At 37.1% G+C, this 6,990-nt stretch overlaps 2 long non-coding RNA genes across 2 annotated transcripts; both read left to right on the plus strand.

Moving 5' to 3' along the window:
• The first annotated feature begins 2,739 nt into the window (after positions 1-2,739).
• LOC118598316 lies at positions 2,740-3,905 on the plus strand. Its single transcript, XR_004947444.1, has 3 exons — positions 2,740-3,394; positions 3,545-3,590; positions 3,816-3,905. It is a non-coding gene; the product is annotated as an uncharacterized LOC118598316 (long non-coding RNA).
• A 584-nt stretch (positions 3,906-4,489) lies between these two features.
• On the plus strand, positions 4,490-5,986 carry LOC118598317. Its single transcript, XR_004947445.1, has 2 exons — positions 4,490-4,668; positions 5,428-5,986. It is a non-coding gene; the product is annotated as an uncharacterized LOC118598317 (long non-coding RNA).
• The last annotated feature ends 1,004 nt before the right edge of the window (positions 5,987-6,990 follow it).

Consider the following 6,990-nt stretch of genomic DNA (forward strand, 5'->3'; position numbering starts at 1 on the left):
GGATACACTTTGTACTTTATTATTTCAGATGCCAAGCAATCCAAAATACTGGATTTCAGTTTCGGACTAACAGTAAGAAAAGTCCCTCTGCTGTAGAAAGCTTGGTTTCCCCTGTCTAGTTGAATTTGAGCCTTATAGCTGAAAGCAGGGATCTGGAATTTTGAAGGCCATGGTTGGGATCTCAGGCTGGAATCAGAAAAGGTGGATTCCGATGAAGACAATATGTCTGTGTCAGTTGCCGAGGAAAGGGAAGAAGTCTCATCGAACCCTCTGGAAGTAGGTGAGGAAATAGCCATGCTAGAGTTTTCTGACAAATGAATCACTTTAAGTGTGGCTTTGTCGTTGAGTTCTGAGGCCATTGTTAAGTTCACAAACTCATTGTCAAAGTCAATGTCCAAACCAAATTGCTTTTGAATCTCATCTTTAAGATCTTCAAATGACTCAGGTAGTCCATTGGCCAGAGTTAATTTAGCCGCATTATCAACTCCAAGTATGACTCTAAGTGTAGCTGCCATCTTAAATCATCCTGAAAAACAAAGATTCATTAAGTATCCATCCAACTTAGTACTCAAATACAGTATTTTTCAAAAAAACTTAAAAAAACAGTAGAATGAAAATAATGAAGTTATTTTTAAGGCATTGACCTCTTAGGACCTGAGGTAATATTTGAGTTAACCACCTTAACACGTATAGGGCCCCAGTTAAGCAGAATTAACCTCTGTGGAAATACAAACTGAGACGTCCATGTACGTCGATGCCAGGTCCTAAGAGGTTAAAAAGTACTTACAATGCCCACACCTCCCTTAAGCTGTGTTCAGATCGGTGTGTCTGCGTTTCAACGCAAAGCTTTCTTTGTTTCAGTTCTTCATCTGGAGAAAATTTCTAAACACTGTGGGGTGTCAGTGCGGTGTCGGGACAGCTTCAAAGGTCATTGCGAACACTTGGGAAATGTTAGCAGCTGCTGTTGTCTTTGACACATAATGTGACATGTGCCGAACGACTCCGACACAGGCAGAATCGCAACACAAACCCAGAAGAACGTTCCATTGCAGTTTTTATGCCAGCGTCAAAACATAGACACCGGTGTCAATCGCATCAATCTGAACACAGCTTAAGAATGTTACTTTTCACTTTATGATATAACTAGAACACTATTAATGTTTTACAAAACATTTTTCATTAATTATCAAATCAAGTAAAATATTTTAAAATTACCCATTATATGCAGAAATCTTTTAAGGGTGACCATTTGTTGGGTTCCAACTTTGTAGTCTGTTAGTGGATAAAGGTCATCGAGTGTCTTCAGATCAACCGTTGCAAGCTCATTTGTGGGATGCAAGTCAAATTCCTGATAGTGCTCTTCATATCATGAGTTTGTTTTTTTTTAAGAACAAGAATCAGTTCATTTCTAATAACCAACAACTGGATTATTCTTCAAAAATCTGGCATTCCACCAAATGATCCATGTACTACTATCATGCCTGTCCTGTAGTTTATGCCATTGACTGACACTTTGAGCAAGGTCCTTAGCAGAGATTCCATTAAACTTGCGTGCAAGTGTGTTCAAAACACTGCCATTAAGAATCTCGACTGGGACTTTTGACACGTGTCCAACTTCTAACTAAGGCTTTTCATATTCAGTAGAAAGCAGATTATGGAGTTATTTTTGTTCCAAAAGTCTACACAGAAATAAAACATCACCGCGAACGTATCACACATTCCCCGCGGACATTGCAGACCCTCGCGAGCGCTTCTGCCGCTCTCCCGAAGAGAAAAAGGCCTCGCGCGCGCCAGAGTGTGTTTCTCGCGACCAGAAGAAGTTCGCGCGAGAGCATAAAAAGTGCTCGCTGCGCTTGTGAGCTCAGTGACCGCGCGCAACATTTTGGCTTGTGCGCTCGCGGAGTCTCTTTCTACGCATGAGTGAAAGACGACTTTTGACACATGGGGGCGGAGACAGAGGGGCTGCGTTGGCTCTCTTCTGATTGGCCTATTTTGTACACTGGAGGTGTTCTGATGAGTTTTAGTGTACTAGTGCTTCTGGCAGCGTGTTTACCACTGAACTAAGTTTACCCTCTCAGGGCATGTGTTGGTGATTTGCAACAGCTAAATGATAACTTGCTAATCACTCCACAATCATATTTTTTTAGCCTTTTTAAAAGACATGCAAACTCTTTTTCCTGTGCTCTAAAACGTCATTTTGCTTTAACAGCAAAACCTTTCAACAATTCATATATTACATTTTCAGGCTGATGTTATTTGCGCGTGTTTACGTGCGTCCAGCACAGAAAGTGATGGAAGTTCATGTTGGCCGCACGTAAAACGTGCTGCCAGATGCACATTGCTGTATCGCTGGCACATATTTAGAGTGTGTCCAAGGTTGGATTTTGTTGTTGGCCGCACTTAAAAAAAAATTTGACTTAAAGATAAAGTCCCATTAGCTTTCACGCTCCTACATGTGTGAAATGTGTTCTCTGATCCATCCCCTGGAGGATCAATGAGCTGCAGAGAAGGCCACACTCAGGAACCATTTGCTCGTTTAACCCTAACTGTAACCATAAACCTAACCTTAACCCTTCGTGTGAGTCTGTGTGAAGTTCAGCATTGGCCGCACATTTTTTGAAAATTACGTGCGAATAGAAACTTTATTTTTTATTGTATTAATTTATTATTATTATTATTATTATTATTATTATTATTATTATTATTGAATCACTGTTTTCTTGTTTCCAACAGGAGATTCTCAAGTTTGAGATTTTCTCGAGACTAATCACCAAATTGCAGGCAGCCATATCGAGGTCACCTCTTGACTTTGACTTTCTCGAATTTACCTGTCGACAAGAGCTGTACCTCCTTGAAGCCCTGTCAAGGCATGTGAATGTACCTGAACCAATTCTACAAGCGTTTCAACACCTTTTCAGGCTAGTGATGAGTCACAGTAACTGTACAGATGGTACTGTTGCAACTATTGCTGGAGAAACAGGGCGTCCCAGATATGATATTGATCAGGAAATACTTGAAGAGCTTTTGGACGTGAATTTGCCTGTGTCATGCATTGCAAAATTACTTGGAGTCTCCAGAAGTACCATTAACAGACGAATGAGGGAATTTGGTGTCAGTGCACGACAGACATACAGCACCCTGACAGACGAAGAGCTTGATGATGCAGTCATTCGCATCAAGAATGAAATGCCCTCTTCAGGATATCGGATGGTTAAAGGAAGGCTGAGGTCAACTGGTATCCATGTGCAGTGGAGGAGGGTGATTGCATCAATGCACAGAGTCGACTCAATCAGAATTCTCTTCAGACTGGATTGGGGAGCATTGTAAGAAGAACATATTCTGTAAAGGGGCCACTTTCCCTTTGGCATGTGGACACTAACCACAAACTGATTCGGTAAGTGTTGTTCTCATTTGCTATTATTACTGAGCAAAATATAGATACAATTATTTTAGCATTGAACTCCGATATACTTTTTCTTGAATTTGTTCCAACAGACATCTCTATTTGAACAAGTGACGTTGCGATTTTCTATCTGTTTTGTAGGTACAATATTGTTATTTTCGGAGCAGTTGATGGCTACTCGAGGAAGGTGAGTTACAGTGTGAATCAGGGATGAGTGGAATTTATTTTTGTTATAGGAATTGTGATTTATATTCTTGTTATATATTCTTTAGGATGTACTATTATTTCCATCTATAAAATTACCATGAGGAAGCATTTATTAAAAAATGATCACAAGTGCACATGAGTAGTGTCCGTTTTAGTTGCTTATCAAAAGGTTACATGTAGATTTCTTACACATGTTCGCTTACAGGTGATGTGCTTGGAGGCCGCAACGAACAATCGTGCATCAACGGCATTTGCTGCCTTCAAAAAAGCCACTAAAAAAAATGGCATACCTTCCTGGTACAAATACAAATTCTTAGATGTTTCATAAAATATTTCAACAAAGATGTCTCTCATATTTTAAACAGATTAGCATAAGGCAAGTAAATTGGGACTTTTAGCACATAATGTGACAATTGTAAGGTACACTTTTTGCATAGATAAGATTAGTGGTGGGAAAACAAAAATCAATTTAACCAATTTTCTGACCTATGAACAATTCGGTATCATTTTATGGATATTAAATAATCAATAATCCAAAAAAATGATACTCTGTCAAGCATTTTTGAATAGCACACAAACAAGGCTGAGCTTCCAAATCTCGTTATCCGACCAGCCCCAACTTCACTTAAAGGGGCCATAGCATGATTTTTAAAGTCTTTCAGAGTAAGCTAAATCTATACAAATGAAAAATATTTTCATTAAAAAAAATGTTTAAGCTGGTTATATTTCGATTGTGTAAGTGCCTTGAAACCATATATATATATATATATATATATATATGTGTGTGTGTATAATATGTATAACTATATAAATATAAACTTCTATATTTTTTTTTTTATAAAGGCTAACCTTCCACAGTAATTACTGTTTTTCTGTCTTTCACAGAAGACCTTTTTTCAGTTCACATGACTTTCCTCCCCAAATTAATGGCAGACCTGGAAGCTTTTGTGGAAGGCTGGAACAACCATCCACCGAGGACTGAGGGGAATCAAACTCCTGAGCAGCTTTGGCATGCTGGATTGGTATCTCACCCAGTTGACCATCCAGAGCATCTGGAGGTTGTTTCTTTTTATTGTCAAAAGGGACACCTAGCCAACTTTACCTTGGAAAGTTTAATTTTCACTGATTTTACTAAAACCTAGAACTACATCTGGATCCTCAAGCATTAATTAGTATGATTTTGTTTTTCTTTGGTAATTATATTTTTAATTATAATTTCATTATCATATCTATATTTTTTACATGACAATATATCCATTTTGCATTTTTGTATAAAACTTGCATTAACTTCACAAATTTCAATTATATTGTTTCTTTCCTGTTACCACCATATATGGTTCTGTCCAAAAGTTCATACACTGTGGCATAATAAGTAGTTTTTGGTCTTTCCTTTTTGTTTTGAAAACGTAAAGGATAAGACATTTAAGGTTCTCGATTATTTAGGTTACATTTTCTTAAAGTTTAATTATGGCATCAAGACTTAAAGTCATCTTTCTTTGGAGGAAAAATAAGTGATAGGAATAAAAATTATTTTACAAAAAAAAATTGAAAGTAATTCGTCCCTCCACTCCCCAGAAAGTAAAAAACAACAGGCCGTGCCTTGGGAATTTATGAACACAACTGTTTTATACGACCAAAATAATTTTCTTTTCTTATTTGCATCTTGTTTTTGCTTTTTACAGGTATGGCGATAATTCTTTCCCCCCAGTTATCTCTTTTGCATGAAATGTGTAGCATTTATTTACAACTACACAGGGCTCGACTAATGAATATATATTTGCAATTGAAAGTGAGACCCTTCTTTTATGTTTTTCCAGGACATCCAAGAGCCAGACGTTGACTGGGATTTCGCTGCAGACTTTGGAGAACATGTGGATGGTGCAATAGTGGTCCCTGAATTCCCTTGCCCATTCACTAATGAAGAAATGGCTGAATTGCAGTTGCTTCTTCATCAAAATGAAAACGACTGTACCAGAACAGAACTTTACCTGGTCTGTCGTGAATATGTTGCTGCTGCGTTGTCAGGCACTGACTGAACTTTTGTTGTAGTATTTTGATTAAACAGAAATAAACTTTGCACACTGGTCATGTTTTCCTTTTGAAATAAAAAAAGATCTAAAAGTTGCACAAAATGTTTATTTATGTTATTGTGAATATAGGAATAATTAATTAGCATTATTTTATATATATGTATAACTTTAGGAACTATCATATTGCCCTGCTTTATGTTACTTGATCAACTTAACAAAATCTTACAATTTCATCAAACATGTCCATAGTAGCTATGAGAGAGTAACAAAGGGATAAATAATTTGAATGTAATTATGCTGAAACACATGGCTTAAGTTTTGCCAAATTTGTATCAGGGTAAAAAAACAAGAAATATATTGGCTTCAATGCTTTTGACACTGTATATGTTAATACGAAAAGAAACAGAAACGTACCTTTGTTTCTTTTGGAAGTGAATCGTCAGACAAGTAATTTTTAACATTTATAGTTCTAGAACATTAAAATATTTAGCAATCCAAACTTTGACAACGCAGTAAAACAATATTTTTACATTAAAATTAAGTCAGTCGGTTAAACTAAGAAAAAGGGTAAAATTAAGTTACATTTACAAACTTGGGTAAAATAGTTTTTCACAAAATAACTGTTAAGTACTAACTATAAAATATACCCAAGTATTGACATCAATAACAGGTTATCTTGAGTACAGTACCTGCTGAACTTGTACCCGCCACAAATTGCCTGAAGAATATTTTTTTCAAAGTCACTGTAAGTGACGTAGTGCTGCGTGGGGAATGTAATAGCAGCTGAACAGGCATTTACAGTGGGGTAACAAATGGTGTGTTGTCCATAGCGTGTGTCACAGTCGTGCTCAAAAGTGATGTTGATTTTGAAGGCTTCCTTTTCACTTTGTATCAGCGGGATGTGGGCCTGTCCTGTGGTCCACTGCAAGAAGCTTGGAACAGACAACGGATTCTTTCCAGTTGTTCCTAGGAAAGCTAGAAGTGGACTTTCCTCTGTAGAACTTCCTTCTGTGTGGCAGTCTTCTACACAATTCAAAGAAAAGTTAGTAATTAATTCTTTGGGCACACAAGCTTTTAAAATAACATTTACCATTATCTTCAAGTTCCTGCAGGAAATCTTGAAGGAAGTTTATGATTTTGATTTCTTTCTGCCGTCTAACTGAACCATCTTCACTGAACTCAGGAGAAAGAGCTCCCAAGAGCAAGTCTGCATCCACCTATGTCATGTAATAGGAAAATAATTCTTAGATAAATACCAAAAGAGCTTTGAACATCAGAAGGTGAGGACTTGGTAGAAAACATTTTAACAAGAATTATTTTTAATATTTGCAAATTAAGAACAGCATTAAA

This window comes from Oryzias melastigma, unplaced genomic scaffold, assembly GCF_002922805.2.
Source record: "Oryzias melastigma strain HK-1 unplaced genomic scaffold, ASM292280v2 sc00322, whole genome shotgun sequence".
In the NCBI taxonomy this organism is placed as follows: domain Eukaryota; kingdom Metazoa; phylum Chordata; class Actinopteri; order Beloniformes; family Adrianichthyidae; genus Oryzias; species Oryzias melastigma.